General features: G+C 46.3%; 1 protein-coding gene across 1 annotated transcript in view; it reads left to right on the top strand.

The window, feature by feature from the left end:
• LOC138567691 (peptidoglycan recognition protein 1-like) overlaps positions 1-16,357 on the top strand; it is a 72,281-nt gene that overhangs the window by 43,279 nt on the left and 12,645 nt on the right. The gene's annotated exons all lie outside the window — the stretch shown is intronic.

Genomic DNA, 16,357 nt, shown 5'->3' with positions numbered 1-16,357 from the left:
TTGTATGTATGGTTGTAAATTGTGATTGTTAGCAAGAGGGTTGGATGGAGTAATGGTTTGAAGAGGAGGCGCTTCCTTGAAATGGGGTTTGTTTTAGAGGCGCTCGTGCTGCCAGCACCAAGTAGGTGGGTAATGGGTGAATCAGTTCACAAGTAATCAAGGGAATTGTTGGAGGGTTATGAAGGTGTGTAGATAGCTATGGTGTGACTTGGAAGGACTAGGCGGTCAGGGTATGTGTGACCAGGGGGATTGTAGCGTCTCGTATTGGAGGGGGTTCATGTAGTGAAGGATGAGAGGATGGGACTTTTGGGGGAAATTAAATGGCATTTGTGCAGCTGGTGATCGCAAAGTGTCTAAGCTTGACGGGGAGGGATGTGGGGAGGGCGGGTGTGTGGAATAGTGATGTGTTCGACAGGTGGCAATTATATTAGTGAGGGTAACTAGCGCTCAGTTGCTGGAAACATCGGGCGACTTGGCCGAGTTCGGCATTTTTGTGAGACCAGTGGTGGGGTTTGCATGCAGACGGATTGTGAGCTTGTTACAACAAGGCAGTCTGGGGTGTAAGGCGTTTATGTTGGCGAACAGTTTAGAGAAAATAGTGGGTATGCTGTGTGGGTGCTAAAGAAACTGCAGTGAATTGTTTTGGTGGTGGATAGACGGGTCCGTATCGTTGGAGGTGTTGCTGTGTATGGAAGCAGATGGATAGTTTGTGTTTTTAGAGTGAGATGTTAGGACTCTTGCAGAGGAGATTGCTAGGTGGGTTATTTCTTTGATAGATTGAAGGTCTCTTTGTGAGAGGGGGTTATGTGTTTGATGTAATGCCGGTGAGTACAAAGGTGTTGGGGTCTTTAGGAGGCGAATGCGTTGCCTCTGTATATTGTTGTTTGTGCCTCGAATAATAGTTGTTAGGGTCTGGGTTTATCAGTGTCGAGAAGGAAGGGTTTCAATGTGAGTTTTTGGTGTCATTGAAAATACGCCAGTGAGTGGTTGTATAGTGTGTGAATTTGAGAGGCCATCGAGGATGGGATGGAGGTGTGTGCGTAGATGGAGCGGTGGGGCTGGATGTTCTTAAGAGTGAATGCTGGTTAATGATGGCCTGGACTGTGTTTTTGAAGCGTTCCAATGGCTGTTGTCTCACTCCCTGCCTCCTCTCCGCTGTTTGCACGCCAACTGCGCCCGATACATAATTGATGCGTGATGCCCCTGGTGGCTAAAGTTGTGCCTGTGCAAACCTTGCGCCCCAGAGACATGCAGGCCAGAGTTGAAGTAAACTTGAGGTCCCTTTGCATGCGTGCAGAGAGCTGCACAGACTACAGGCTTTGCCTTGCGCTGACCTCGGCAGAAGAGGGCAGAGCATGGCAGCGAGGCAGTGCCCTCACAGGAACTTGGATTCAGCAGGAGCACAGCTGTAGAGCCACCAACAAATCAATGAATCCGCGGTCGGCTTTCCTTCCCAGTACACCTCTCTCTATGCCCTTCCCTGAATTCTCTTCTCATCCATATTAGTGTACCCCATTACTGCAACCTCTTGTACGGCTACATGCAAGCTATAAAAAAGTGAGTGCACTCCTGCATGCAGATATGTACCCTATGTGTGCAGGGGTCGTGGCATTTTTCCAAACAGAACCAGAAGTACCTGGACCAGGATACAGACCCCACTAACCCAACCCTCAATTTTCTGCATACTCAACCCACTCACAAAACCATTTCTATCCCAGCAATCCCCACGCACTTTACCACACCGCATCAACAACACAGAGCGAACCTACAGCACACGAGGCCTCGCCCGATCCGATACTTGCACCAAAGCCCAGCACTCGGTGTATACCGAGCTGAAGCTGCCAACAGCACACCACTTCTCCCACTCTTCTACTCCCCTCCTCCTCGACTAACCCTACCCGCCATCATCCTGTTTACAGATCCGCCAGAGCGCCTGGAGACCAATTCCATTGGTGACGGTGCGCTATATAGGTACCTTTAACATAACATAACATCCAATGACATGGACATTTCAATATGTAAAGTACTGCTGTGACATGTTGCCAGAAAAGGTGCAGACAAAGCTCAACCTGTTGGCAAATCTCTAAGTCGTATATTGTTTGAGCTTATAGCCGTCAACAATCATGTCCTTGTATTGTGTCTTCGCAATACTAATGATCAAAATAGTAAAGCAGTGGTGTGGCATATAGAGGTTGCGTAAGCTGCCATCCTTAAAAATGCACTTTGAGGCAGTACAGTGACCCAAAAAGTTTCAATCCACTTGGGTATGTCATCAAACTGAAAAAAGAGGAATTGTTTCCATAACCTCTTACTCCACTTACCCCACTTTCCTGGTACACAGGCAAATGCCTGCTTTTCTGACGGTAGGAAAAAATTGTTCCATGTGTTAATATCCACGCAAAAATATCACGATACAAAAATATTGCTGTATTTTTGCAGCGATATTGATCCATGGACGCTGCAGTGGACACCCCCCGCAACCCCAGCATTATTTTTAAATGTATGGTGGACACCCCTGCAACCCCTGCTCCCACAAATGATCCCCCCCAAAAACATCACCTATGGCGAGACAAACGACCATATATACAGTGATATTTTTGGTGGGGATAATATGTAGGGATACTGAAAAAATGACAGGCCAGGCTGTCAGATTTTCCTACCCCGTCACTTTCTCCTACCCCTGGGTGGGTTGCCCAATGCCTGCTCTCGGTAGGATTTTCTGACGGGTAGGAAAATATGACATTACAATTCCTGCCAGATTTTCCTACTGATAGGATTTTCGGACAGATAGCAAAAAGTGACGTTACACCGGCGCTGTTTAATAATTTAGCAGAGGCGTAAAGGCACTTCCGCCACCTTTTTACATAGTGCAAATGATGACAATTACCCGGAGGGTACGTGGTAAGTTATGTGCACTTACCCATAGACTTACTGTCCATGGCTGCAATTCCCCCTACCCTCTCCCTTGTGATAGCCCCAGTCCCTTCCCCCTGCACCGCGCATTGTTGCTCTTGCACGATCTGAATGTCACAAGGCCTAGTAAGATTGTTTGTCTTGTCCTCCCTGTGTCTTCCCTCCCTTGTCATGTAGCGCCTAGACACACTTGTGTACTGGTGTGTTATAAATGACTTATATCGTATCTGCAAAACAAACTCCTAAGTCATGTGAGCAAACAAAAAGATATAAGGAATGCCATAGAGACCGTATACATCAGAAACCCTATAGTGCTTAGTTTAACATTCACAGCACTATGCCAGTACTGCACTCTGCCATTATAGAAGGGGGCAAGGGTCCGAAATGAGAGGCTGCCAGGCAAAACCAGAATTCAGTTTACACGGTCCCCCAGCCAGGGGAGGTGTCATCAGGCCTCTTTCTTAGCCTGGGCCTGGGCGCAGAGGTAAATAGCTCAGGCAGAGGGTGCAGGAATGGGCCCACTCGTCTGGCTACTCTGTTGACTTGTGGATGACTGCGATGTGTTTGGAATATGCGAACAAAGGAATGCATATTCTTCTGCAGCGTGTGAGATGCTCTGGAGTCCCACACCCCGTGCCCCTCACTCTTTCTGTGGACAGCCTTCCAAGTGGGTCCATTTATAAGTGATAGCTCATATAACAAGCCATTGTTTTTACACAGTATGCGCTTAACATTGCAGTGTTAAGAACTGAACAGGGAGCATTTGTATTCTGAAGGCCAGCACAAAGCATCAGTTAGCTTCCCAAACCTATGCATTCTTCCAAGAGAATTAACGTGCCACACGTTAAAGGTTTTAAACTATGTTCTTTATTTTCATGTCTTTTTATTTCACACACAACAATGTTTTTGTAGATTACTTTCTAGTTACATATGGCGCCTGCCTGGGACGGTTAGCGGTCATTGTTTTGCTTACGTTTTCTAGTGGCTGCTTTGGGACATGGACTAAATGCATCCGCTCAGCATCAATGTCTTTATTTTCTTATCAAGTCAACCACTGCCAAGCGCACACCAGATGGCACCTCAATGTGACTTGGCACCTTGAATAGGAAAGCAGGGTACATTGTGTTGTAGCATGCAGACAGTAGTCCATGGCAAATCAATGCTGTGATGTGTGCAGCAATGTTGTGTGCGCTGCACCAGTCACCACCCTGTTGGTTAAAGGCGTCCATGTGGTGCTCCCGTTTGTAACAGCACATGTTCCTGCAACGTTTTGTCTGTGTGGCTCTGACGAGCATGCCACACCGTGCCCACACTTAAACACATAAAGCAATCAAACAACTTGCTTCAAATTGTACATCCACGCAGCCAAACGCCCTTTCCACGCTGCCACACCATGACTCTCACTGGCTCCAGGCCAGCACTAATAAGAGATGCTAATGCCAGCTCTGTTAGATAAAGCATGGGCCTCCTCTTTTTTGCCCAAATAACCCCTGAGGCCGGCGTAATGGTGAGGAGGTAGTGGCTGAGGAACTGTGGACCCTTTAACAGGCATTAGAAGCCGGTTTTGTTTAAAACGCTTCAGCAGCTTATTACTGGTCAGGCTAAAGTCTGTAAGAGGTGCCATCCTTTCTGTGCATTGTTTATTGAATGTCTCTTGTAGGGTATCCTGTCCTGTCTATAAATATCATTTCCAAAAGATGTTTATGTTCTCGGGTTGGGACTGCTCAGACTCAGACCCAGCCCCTCCTCATCTAAAATAATCCAGAAACAAGAAGCAAAAGAGACTTTGTACCCCATTTGAGTGGCTGATGTACCTGCAATGTTATGCTCACATACACAAACTTAAGCTGTTCTAATAAAGCCATGCATCGCTTATGCATTTAGAGATTCACATATACAATCCTTTTATCACAGACTTGTTTATGAAATATAGATATCTCTGATCACCGTTATATTCCTGAAATGCTCTGTGATTTAATGCAAAGCAGACAGGAACCCTCATTGGTGCTATCTGTCTCCTTCCCCACTCTCTTTTTTGAAAGAGTACAATAAGAGTGTACCAGACTGTCCATCTTGGAATGATAACCTTCTATAAGAAAATAATGGATAAGGTCTAATATTTCCCCTTGTGAAATACAAGTGAGGTGGTACCTGCAACACAGGGCCAGTGGCCAGTGGGTCCTCAGACCCGGGCAGGCTGGCCACACCGCAGCAACCAGTACTAGCACACTGTGGTGTGGCCATCCTGCCGCAGGTTGCCCGTACTAGCACACTGTGGTGTGGCCAGCCTCCCGCGGGTTGCCCATACTAGCGGGCCACACCGCAGTGTACTATTATGGGCAACCCGCGTCAGGCTGCCCACACCGCAGTGTGCTAGTACAGGCAACCCGCGGCAGGCTGGCCACACCGCAGTGTGCTAGTACTGGCAACCCGCGGCAGGCTGGCCACACCGCAGTGTGCTAGTACGGGCAACCCGCGGCAGGCTGGCCACACCGCAGTGTGCTAGTACGGGCAACCCGTGGCAGGCTGGCCACACCACAGTGTGCTAGTACAAGCAAACCGCGGCACAGTGTGCTAGTGCGGACAATTTGAAACTGCATTCAGGCAAGGCCTTCCCCAAGAGCAGATGACAGAAAAACCATTTAGTTGTGCAGCAACAGCTGTGTTTTCACATTAGATGCCTTCTGTAAAGTACAATGTAATGAAATGAGCTTCATTTAGAAACTGCCCTAGGTGTTGTGCCCCCACCCCCACCCCTTTTCCCCCAAACTTAAATATCTTATCTGATGCAGACAGTTCCTCTGCAGTCACCCGAGTCTCCAAGGCACCAATGCGACAGAGCGCTGAGAAGAGCGCCGATGTCCCCCCTCGGTCTGCAAGCGCTACACTCGGACCACATGCATCTCTCCAAGCTCCGTGTGGGCGGAGCAAGAGTCCATGGCGCCCATGCTGCAGTGAATGGGGTCCTGGACCCCTCCACTCTGGACACACCTGGGTCTTTTCCTCTCCTGCTTTCTTGATGTATGCCCTCTCTCGGGGCGGTGATGGATCCTAGCTACAGACTCCCGTATAAACCTCTGCACAAACCAAGGTTCGTGTCTGGGATCCAGCGGTGCGCCCACTCTTCCCCCCGTGGGCTCCGTTCACCCCCATCTTCAGAGGTCTGTCCCGTCTACAGCACCACCCCCACCCCGCCAGAAAAGCCTCCGAGCCCCAGCTTCTCCTCCACCAGTGGTCCCAGGATAGTCATAGGTGGCGGTCAGGAAAACACAATCTCGCACAGAAGAAATGCTGCATTTTTTTATTGTTATAGCTGAAAAATATCAACTTTACAACATTTAGAACACAGCATAAATATAACGTACCTAAAGAAAACAGAAAAAATAAAAATATAAAATAAAAATTTAAAATACTAAACATGAACCTATCCTACCTAAAATAAGATACATCCATCTATGACGAAAATGTACAATCTTTGTTGCCAGGTTTACGACACGTCGCCTATGACCTCCCCCCCCCTATTCTCTCGAAGTTTAAGCTCATGTGAAAGCGCTATCGCACGTATACTCACTTTGACCGAGTACCCACTATAGATCATCTGCCATAGAGTGGTGCAGGTTTTAACTTCATACTGATCAACAATTGTTTTAAAGTAGTGTTGGCGCCGCAATAGAAGTGCTTTGCATTCAGTCAACAGATGCTTCAGATCTTTTTTGTTGCCCTCCGAGCAAAAGCGACATCAATGTGCAGCTTCATTAATGGCCTTTCTGCACAGCAATACCCGTCTTGCCGGCCATAGATTAAGTCTTAATCGCATAAAGTCCTGTGTATGAGCCAAAGACGGGGTTTCAACCAAGTATGCTTCCGGTATGCTATGTTTTTCATGTTGGTAGGCATCTGGATTGCAGTCACGATATTTTGCGCTCTTTTCACAATTGTTGGCCCAGTCCATTGCAAATCTGGTTTTAATTTGTGTGGGATTTTCGAGCAATGTGGTTAGAGATATATCAATGTCAGCCATGGCAAGGACCACATTAGCTCTGCGTTTGCTTATAAACGAATCAGAAGATGTAAACACGTAATCAGCTAAAATTCCTAAAACAGAATTGGTTTCAATGGCCATGATGCACTTTCTAAACAATGCAATTACATGCCAAGTATATCTGATGGACAAGGAGATTAAACCCAGTTCGTATCGTACTAAGGGGAGTGGTGTACATTTTGGCAAATTAAGCACCCCTCGCCAATATTTACCTTCTAATAAGCACCAAAATTCCTTATTCAGGATGGGTCTAGTTTCAGCGGCGTATAACAGGACAGGTGTAGCTTTCTGTTTATAATACGTCAGTGCTGGCATAGCTGAAAATTTGTTGTATCTTCTTAGAATGGTTTTGGTTTGGTACTTGGCTGTATTAACTTTGTCAATAAGGAGCTGTTTAAAGATTTCAGTTGCTCCTTGGCTAAAAATGCTGCATTTTACAATTTAAGATAGTGTTTCCACTCAGGGGAAAGAACTGTCCTACATGAATTCCCACATCCCAATTTTTTCATATTTTATTTACATGCGAATAGTTTGTTTCTTCTTGTTTCTATGTATTAATATATGTTCAATTGAAAAAAAAAACAACAGAGGTTGACAAAAAAATAAATAAATAAATAAAAAAGCTCTTAAACCCCTTTCTCCTCCAAACGCTACTGAAGTGTAGCGCCTTGACAGCCGCTTTCAAGAGTCAGTCCTACCTTTATGTTAGTTGCCCTGTCCCAGTGTTTTACTTTTTAAATCTGGCCACCCTAAACTGAAGTCATTTGATAAGTAATGAGAAGTAATCGAAGTAGTCTGCAAGTAGCCCGAAATATTTCAAAATTGATTAAAGTAATTGGAAGAAATGCAGATACAAACAAAAGTAATCTGAGTTAATGTAATAGTAACGCTAACGAAAAGTGAGCGGATCTAATTGTAGTGTGATGTAATCCAGCAGCAACTGAATTTCTGGAAAGAAATCCCAAATAACGTGAAGTAATCTGCAGCACTCGGGAGTAATCTGCAGCAGCACTCGAAAGTAATCTGCAGGAGCAGACGGAAGTGCATGGCCCTCACAGCACTCGAAAGTGAAGTAATCTGCAGCAGCACTCGGAAGTAATCTGCAGCAGCACTCGAAAGTAATCTGCAGCAGCACTCGAAAGTAATCTGCAGCAGTAATCTGCAGTAGCAATCAGAAGCAATCTGCAGCACTCGAAAGTAATCTGCAGCAGCACTCGAAAGTAATCTGCAGCAGCACTCGAAAGTAATCTGCAGCACTCGAAAGTAATCTTCAGTAACATGAAGCAATATGAAGTAATGTTAAATAGTCCAAACTAATCTGAAGTAATCTGTAATAAAATAATGTAATATGCAGTGATCTGTAATGTACTCTGCTAGAATATAAAGCAAAAAATTCCCAAGTAATAGGAAGTAATCTGTAATAAAGTAATGTAATCTGAACTATTAGCAAATAGTTTGCATATCCATTTCAGGAAGTAATCTCTGCAGCAGCACCACTCGGAAATAATCTGCAGCAGCACGCACTCAGAACTAATCTGCAGCAGCACGCACTCAAAAGTAATCTCTGCAGCAGCGCGCACTCAGAACTCATCGACAGCAGCGCGCACTCAGAACTCATCGACAGCAGCGCGCACTCAGAAGTAATCGACAGCAGCGCGCACTCAGAAGTAATCGACAGCAGCGCGCACTCAGAAGTAATCGACAGCAGCGCGCACTCAGAACTCATCGACAGCAGCGCGCACTCAGAAGTAATCTGCAGCAATATGAAGTAATGTTAAATAGTCCAAAATAATCTGAAGTAATCTGTAATCAAATGTAATATGCAGTGATCTGTAAAGTACTCGGCTAGAATATGAAGTAAGCAGAAATATTCCCAAGTAATAGGAAGTAATCTGTAATAAAATAATGTAATCTGAAGTATTGTGTAGTAATCTGAATACTTCTGAAGTTACCTGAACTATTAGCAAATGGTTTGCATATCCACTTCAGGGAAATAGCGTGCCTGGTCCTTGGAGTTCACTTCACCCCATTTTCCCCATCTTGAGCTCTTAAAACTGGCAGCAATGGGTGAGGGAAATGGCAGCGCTTCTGGTCGCGGGCATCCAGCGCAAGCGAGAGGGGAAGTTAACTTCACCCAAAAGACTGCACTGTAATCCTTTAACTTGCAAAGAAAGGGGAGCTATCGCAGTAACATGGCCTGAGCATATCGGAAGGATTAGAATGTAGAGACTGTTGTGGGCCCTCACAGCCTTGCAAGATGGTAGCCTCTAGGCGACCCACAGAGTAACACTCACACGTGCACTTCCGTAGCTGGGAAGCCGCAACCTCCTTCCGCACAGCATTACAGGGCCTGGCTCTCCCCCCCCGTGTGCCTGCACAGTGGTGAACAAAGCCAGCGTTCCAAAGCCCTTTGTCAGCACAGCTGATCCAGCACGCGGATCCATGAAAGCGACCTCCTCTCGCCATTGTTGTGAGGCCTCACAGCCTCGCAGAATGGTAGCCCTTAGGTCCCCCCACAGAGTGACACTCACACATGCGCTCCATCCGGGCTCTGCACTGAATGGTAGCCCTTAGGTCCCCCCACAGAGTGACACTCACACATGCGCTCCATCCGGGCTCTGCACTGAATGGTAGCCCTTAGGTCCCCCCACAGAGTCACACTCACACATGCGCTCCATCCGGGCTCTGTCTGCACTCTGGTGTGCATGCGTTGGAAACCCCATTTATTCACTGCGACAGAGTTAGGTCACTCTGTTGCGGGCGTAGCGTGACCATGTCAAAGTACAATACATACTCACTTTGCAATGTTAGAAATAACTGTAAGGGGGGGGGCGGTTGGCTTTGCCAGGGCTTGTTCTGGAATGCAGTGGTGCCTCAATCCCTCCTTTAACTATTGTCACATTGTGTTCGGCTATTTATGCCTTGCAGGGTGCTGAAGGATCTGTCTGCTGAGAGTCCAGGATGCTCCGCCTGGCGCTGCTGCTCTGTGCCCTCTGCGCCGTCATACACGGTGAGTTCTGGTGCTCTGACCCCTAAGGGGAACCCACAGCGCAGGGGCATTTAGTGGACAAAGGGGAAGACGAGGAGTGAGGGGTAGGTCAGCGTCTCAGGGTTGAAATTTTGATAAGGACTGTTCTTGAATTGCCCTGTGTTAGGCAGAATCCTGTGCAGTCCCCTTAGGGAGCACTACAGAAGATTAAGACTACAGGTATATGCAATAAATCCCCTTTGGTATCAGTCTGTACCACAAAGATTTAGTTGGCAGCTGTGGCTGAGCAGTCAGACGTATCTCAAGAGGGAGATTAGCAGTACTCAGGGTTTACACAATAGGACCACAGTACTGTGGGACAAGGAAACACTGACCAAAGCTTTGTATCAAAAGAATATATGTATTTATTTTACACACTTTTAACTCTACACATAAATCACTATCATTAAAGCAAGTTAAAACAGTCAAGGAAAGTATACACAACTCCCTATTTAAATTGTAGGCAAGTTTGAGCAAGAGTAAAAACTGAGCAAAATGGCACTCTAACAATTTCTTCAGAGGGAGGTAAATGTCAAGTTATACAGGGTTCGACTCCTAAATACACCAGCAACACTTGCCGAATGGATTGTGAACAAGTTAGGCAAGGTAGTACTTTAACACAAGCAATACTTAGGTGAAAACCGAGCAAAATGGCACTTCAATATATAAAGGGGAAGGAAAGGTGGTTGTAAGAGTTTAGGTGCACCAACACATTTCTTGATGAAAAGCAATCTAGAGAAGTGTTAGGCAGAATCCTGTGCAGTTCCCTTGGGGAACACAACAAAAAGATTAAGACTACAGGAGTAAGCAGTAAACCCAATTGGTAGCAGTCTGCACCACCCAGATTTACCTGGTAGCTGTGGCTGAGCAGTCAGACTTCTCTCAAGAAGAGTTAGGCAGTATATAGAGTATACACAATAGGGCCAAAAACACAGTGGAACAACCAAACACTGACCAGAGCGTTGTATCAAAAGTATATAATTATTTATTGTAAAGCACACTTTAGGTAATACACTAACACTCTAAATCAAAAGCAAGTTCAAACACAGTTAGATAAAGTATACACACCTCCCCTGATAACTATTAGACAGGTAGGAGTTAAAGCACCACTATTTGTTAAAACAGATGTGAGCGCGTAACCTAGATGGCACTCCAATAGTTAAGTTAAAAGGGAGAGAAAAAGGCAGAGCATGAAAATAAAACAATTCCCAACACTTCTCTAGGTCCAAAGCAAGTCAGTGAAGGCTGTATACACTGTAGAGCCAAAGTTCATAGGCCAGGCCCACTTTGAATGGAGCAAAGCGAAATGTGCCCAGGATCACACGGTTTAAAATGCACTAAAAGTCTTTGCAGAGTGTTCAAAAGAGGTTGAGGTAGTTCAAGAAGTAAAGTTAGAAGGTCTGGGGCCAACCCAGTTGGAAAGCCAAGGATTTAAGGGTCACCTTTAGCAATCCGAAGAAAGGGAGGCCAGGTGGAACACAGTACCTTAAAGAGAGAGGAAGCTCAGAGGGAGAAGACTCTTCCTGCAGATCTCCTCCTGTCGTCGGGAAAGTGGTGAGTTCTTTGCAGCAGGGCTCCACCGGTGGTGTCGTCGTTGCAGATGGCTCAGCTTCTTCCCTCTTCAGCTGTCACTCATACATGCTAAGTGGTGAGCCGGGCGGCTCACCACTGGGCCAATCAGAATAGAGTGCGACTTGAGTTGCTAAGGCAACGCAGTCCATGGTGCCAATTCCCCTCCCCACACATCCTGTGGAACCCAGACAGAGTGGCACCATTTGGAGAGCTTCTGTGGAGAAGCCTGCCAAAAAGTGGAACAAAGGGCTCAACCTTGGTCAGAGTTACAGAGACGGACATGCACACCATTTTAGAAAAGAGTTCTGGCAAAAAGACCCAACCGTTGATTTAATATTAAATAAATAAACCAGCGGTATCTTTAACATTGCACCAAAAAGTGGTGCGTTTAAAATCAATGGGAAAATCCCATAGAGAATATTCCGGTGGAATATTTCGCGTGGTAAGCACCGCCACCAGCCAGAAACTTGACAAGGGGGGACTGGACAGTACCCCCTTGAAAACAGACCCAAGGGCAATATAATTAACCCCTTCGAGTACTTCCACAATATGATGGTTTGTACTGGTTCTGTTCACAATTTAGGACTAGTAAAGTCAATGGTGACTTTACATGCCCTGGTAGACAGTAGTCAGTCCCAGGGTATGGAGTCTATGTTTGGGGGTCACTATGACACCCCCTGTGTTACTGCACTGAGGGTGCTGTGAAACACTTGCACAAAAAACAGATGGTACCCTATGGAGTAAAAGACCCATAGCCCAAAATCACACAAATAGTCAGAGACATATCTCAAATCATGCCTAAGAGTGGGGGTAAAAGAGTCTCACTCTTAGCAGGAGAAAAAAACAAACCCTAAAAATCCAGCAAAGCTGCTAGGGGACTCACTAGGTTTGGGAAATTAGCCTTATAAGAGAATTCTCCCTAACAAGAAGGCAGTTGTAACAGAATTAGCCAGAGTCAATAGGCCTGTGCCAGAGTCAGTGACACGAGGAAAAGTGCCCAGGTTCAAACGGTTCTAGTAGCTGTAGTCAAGTCTTTGTTTAACGGTTTAAAAGGAGGGTGCAAAAGGTAGCATGACAGTGTTAGACGATAGGGACGGCCAGCCCAGAAGCTAAGTAAAGGATTTAAAACACCTTTAGCAGCACCCAACGAAACGTGAGGCCTGGCGGCACAATGTACCTTAAAAGTGGAAGAGGCTCTTGCGGTGGTGATCGTTTCTGGCAGTTCCTGCAGTTCGGGAGATCCAGCAGAGGAAGAGAGGCTCTCGTCGTGGAGGAAGGTTCGAGTCACTGTCACTGCACTGCCCAGGGAAGAAGCTTGCAGCGGTGATGTCAAAATGGAATAAAAGGTACGCTCCTTTAAATCGCGACCGTGGTGGACGGGTGCCTGGCTATCCGGTCTCCTAGTGCTTGGCACTGGTGATTCAACCAAGGCAGGTCCTGGAAGGCGATTGGCGAACTGGTTGGTCCCACCAGCTCAAGGGAAGAAGGCTCTTGTGAAGAGATTCTCTTGTCGTTGGAGAAAAGTGGTGAGGATCTGCAGCAGGGCTTCCCCGGTGGTTCAGTCGTTGCAGATGTCTTCGGCATCTCTCTTCTTCGGATTTCTCAGGTCCAGTGGCAACGTCTTATCTTCCAGTCCGCAGATCCCTGCTTTTATGCAGAAAACCCCCCATTCATACAGCCGAACTGTCACTCATGCAGTGGGGTGGTTATCCTGGCAGGATAACCCCTGGCCTTTCGGGGCAGAGTGTGACTTGGGTTGCTTAGGCAACCCTGTCCATAGTGCCTATTCCCCCTCCCACAAATCCTGTCTACCCCAGACTCACGGGGACCTGAAGGAGGGCTTCTGTCCAGAAGCCCGCCAAAAGGAAGAAAGGGCCCCAACCCCAGTTTAGATTACAGAGAGTGACACGAGAAAGAAATAGTATCAAAGATCTGGCAAAAAAACAACACCGGAGAAAAGTTATTATTAAAATGACCCGGCGGTATGTTAAAGGCTATCATGAAAAGTGGTAGCCTTGAACAATGGGAAAATCCCATAGGAAAATCCTAGCGGTTGAATATTAACGGTAGTAACCACTGCCACCAGCCAGAAACTTTGGAGAGAGGGACTGGACAGTACTTGTCAAAAATAAAAGTGAAAAACTATTAACCCTTCCCAGTACCTCCATAGTAAGGTGGTTTGTACTGGTTTTGTTCATAACTATTGACTAGCAAAGTCAATGGTAACTTTGCATGCCCTGGGAGTCAGTAGTCTCAGGATATGGAGCCTATGTTTGGGAGTCACTGTGACACCCCTGTGTTACTGCACTGAGGGTGCTGTGTAACACGCATGATGATACCTATGGAGTGAGAAAAACTCCATAGCTCATAGGCACAAAAACAGACATCAAAATATCGCTAAGAGTGGGAAAAAGAGTCTCACTCTTAGCAGGAGTACAAAATAGATTCCAAGAAACTAGCTAAAGCTGCTGGGGGACTCTATAGGTAAGGAAAATTAGCCTTTTAAGAATATTCTCCCTAACACCCTGGCATTAGAATATCCATCCTGGAAGCTGATATTAGCGATCACAATCGAAGAGGAGCTGCACACGGGCAACTGAAATCATGGGGGCAAGTGGGCCAAGTGCCACGCCACAGGAGGGTGGAAGTGGCCAGAGCCTCGAACCACTCCAATGCTTCCGTCTGTGCATTCCCATATATCACTGATTACGGGATCAGTATCGCTCGCCCAGCGGCATCATTATTATTATTATCATTAGGGTATTTATTGAGCACAAACTTGGCTTAAGGAAGCAATGGAGCGCTTTGCAATCATAGGGGGAAGGGCACGTTGAAGGAAGTAGAGATACAATGAGTGGGAGCTATCAACGGAGGAAGTAGAGATGCAACGGAGAGGGAGCTTTCAATGGAGGAAGTAGAGATTGTATTGTATTGTATTGTTTATTTGATAATGCGCACAAAACCCAGGGATAGCCGGGCGCAGCAGGTACAAGGTTACTTAAGCTTGGGTTACATACAGAGTATAGGCGAGAAACAACATAACAGTACAGTAAGACATATCAATACTTGCCGTGTGGCAGAAGAAAAAGAAAAATTAGCATATTGTAGTTTTGAAAGAGTGTGCAGGTCTGAGAACAGACGTCATTTTGGACAACAGTGTTATGGACATTGGGTGTCTCAGGAGTTAGTTGTCGTTTGTCAATGCAACGGAGAGGGAGCTTTCAACGGAGGAAGTAGAGATGCAACGGAGAGGGAGCTTTCAACGGAGGAAGTAGAGATGCAACATAGCGGGAGCTTTCAACGGAGGAAGTAGAGATGCAACGGAGTGGGAGCTATCAACGGAGAAAGTAGAAATGCAACGGAGCGGGAGCTTTCAACAGAGGAAGTAGAAATGCAACGGAGCGGGAGCTTTCAACGGAGGAAGTAGAGATGCAATGGAGCGGGAGCTATCAACGGAGGAAGTAGAGATGCAATGGAGCGGGAGCTATCAACGGGGGACGGGCAGGGCAGGCAACTTGGCAGCATGGGATCTCCAAGCAATCAGGGGAGGGAACAGGGGGTGCATATCACCCAGACTCGGATTAGATGGGAAGCTGAGGGTCATCAGTATTATTACAGAGCTAGGTATACATTGCCCATATTTGTAGCCACAGTGGTACACGACCGTAAATCTATTACAACTCCATAAGTCGCCCTGACCACCTTTTCTCAACCTTCAAACAGAGTGTAAATTCACTCCCTAAAGAAGAAACAATGAGGCTCATTGGGAGTTTTTCCAGTCTGGAAATACCTTGCTGGTAACAGCGTGTACCAGCACCTTTCCAGATCAGCAAACTCCAAGTCTGCCGGTAGAGGCTGTGATCTACTGGTAGTTCAGGCCCCGACCAGCAGACAATTGCTCCAATCGCCAGCACTGGTACCACCGCTGCCGGTGATCGCAGCATCCAATGGAGGGGAGTTACTGGCGTCTCTGCCGCACATAATATCATGGTAACAATGTGATATCAGGCAGCAGAGCTGGTACAGTAGTTCCCTGGCTCCCGCCGGAAACTTTCCGTTTCCATTTTACAGATAAAATGACTATTATTCAAAGTGGGCTAGGTGCCAAGATTCCTATTGTTAAACTCAAACACATTCCACATTTTGATACCTTTTATTGGACTGACTGAAAATAGTATGCTGAGGTGGTAGATGTACTAGCTTTCAAAATCCCAGAGTCTTCTTCATCAGGTGGCGGTCACAAGAACAATGAGCAACAAAGGAAATCACACACGCAGCTGGACATAGCGCCTAGTTTCTTTCTGTGTAAAAGAGTTGTCACAATAGGATGATATTTTATTCATATCGCGATTGTGTGCCATTTGCTTCACTATTTTAATTGTGCGAGCACCATCTGATGAAGAAGGCCCCTTTGACTTCGAAAGGTTATGCATCGACCATCTCAGCATAGCATTTAGAGCTAGTCCAGTACAAGATATGAAAGCTGCTTGTCCGGGAAGCCTTCTTAGCAGTCTTGCACACAGACTCTGTTCAAGGTATTTCCTCTACGACGTCTGCGGCCTACTCTGGCGACTTGCTTCAAGTGAATGATACCCACAGAAAACCTTTTTTTTTGGGATTCCACTTCTTACTATTTCTTCCTCTACAGGAATAGTTCCAGGCCACTAAAGGTGGTCAGATTCTGCCTGTAGTAAGCACACCCAACCAGAAAATCTCCAAGATTTTTCAAACTACAGCCCCATCACCACTTTGCCATCTTTTAAGCACACTTTTGAATGAATGTGCTGCAGTTCCACTTGTTC

This window comes from Ambystoma mexicanum, chromosome 2p (genome assembly GCF_040938575.1).
Source record: "Ambystoma mexicanum isolate Mex_15411 chromosome 2p, UKY_AmexF1_1, whole genome shotgun sequence".
In the NCBI taxonomy this organism is placed as follows: Eukaryota; Metazoa; Chordata; class Amphibia; order Caudata; family Ambystomatidae; genus Ambystoma; species Ambystoma mexicanum.
Note: the sequence above shows the minus strand (reverse complement) of the source record. Positions and strands in the feature narration are given on the sequence as shown.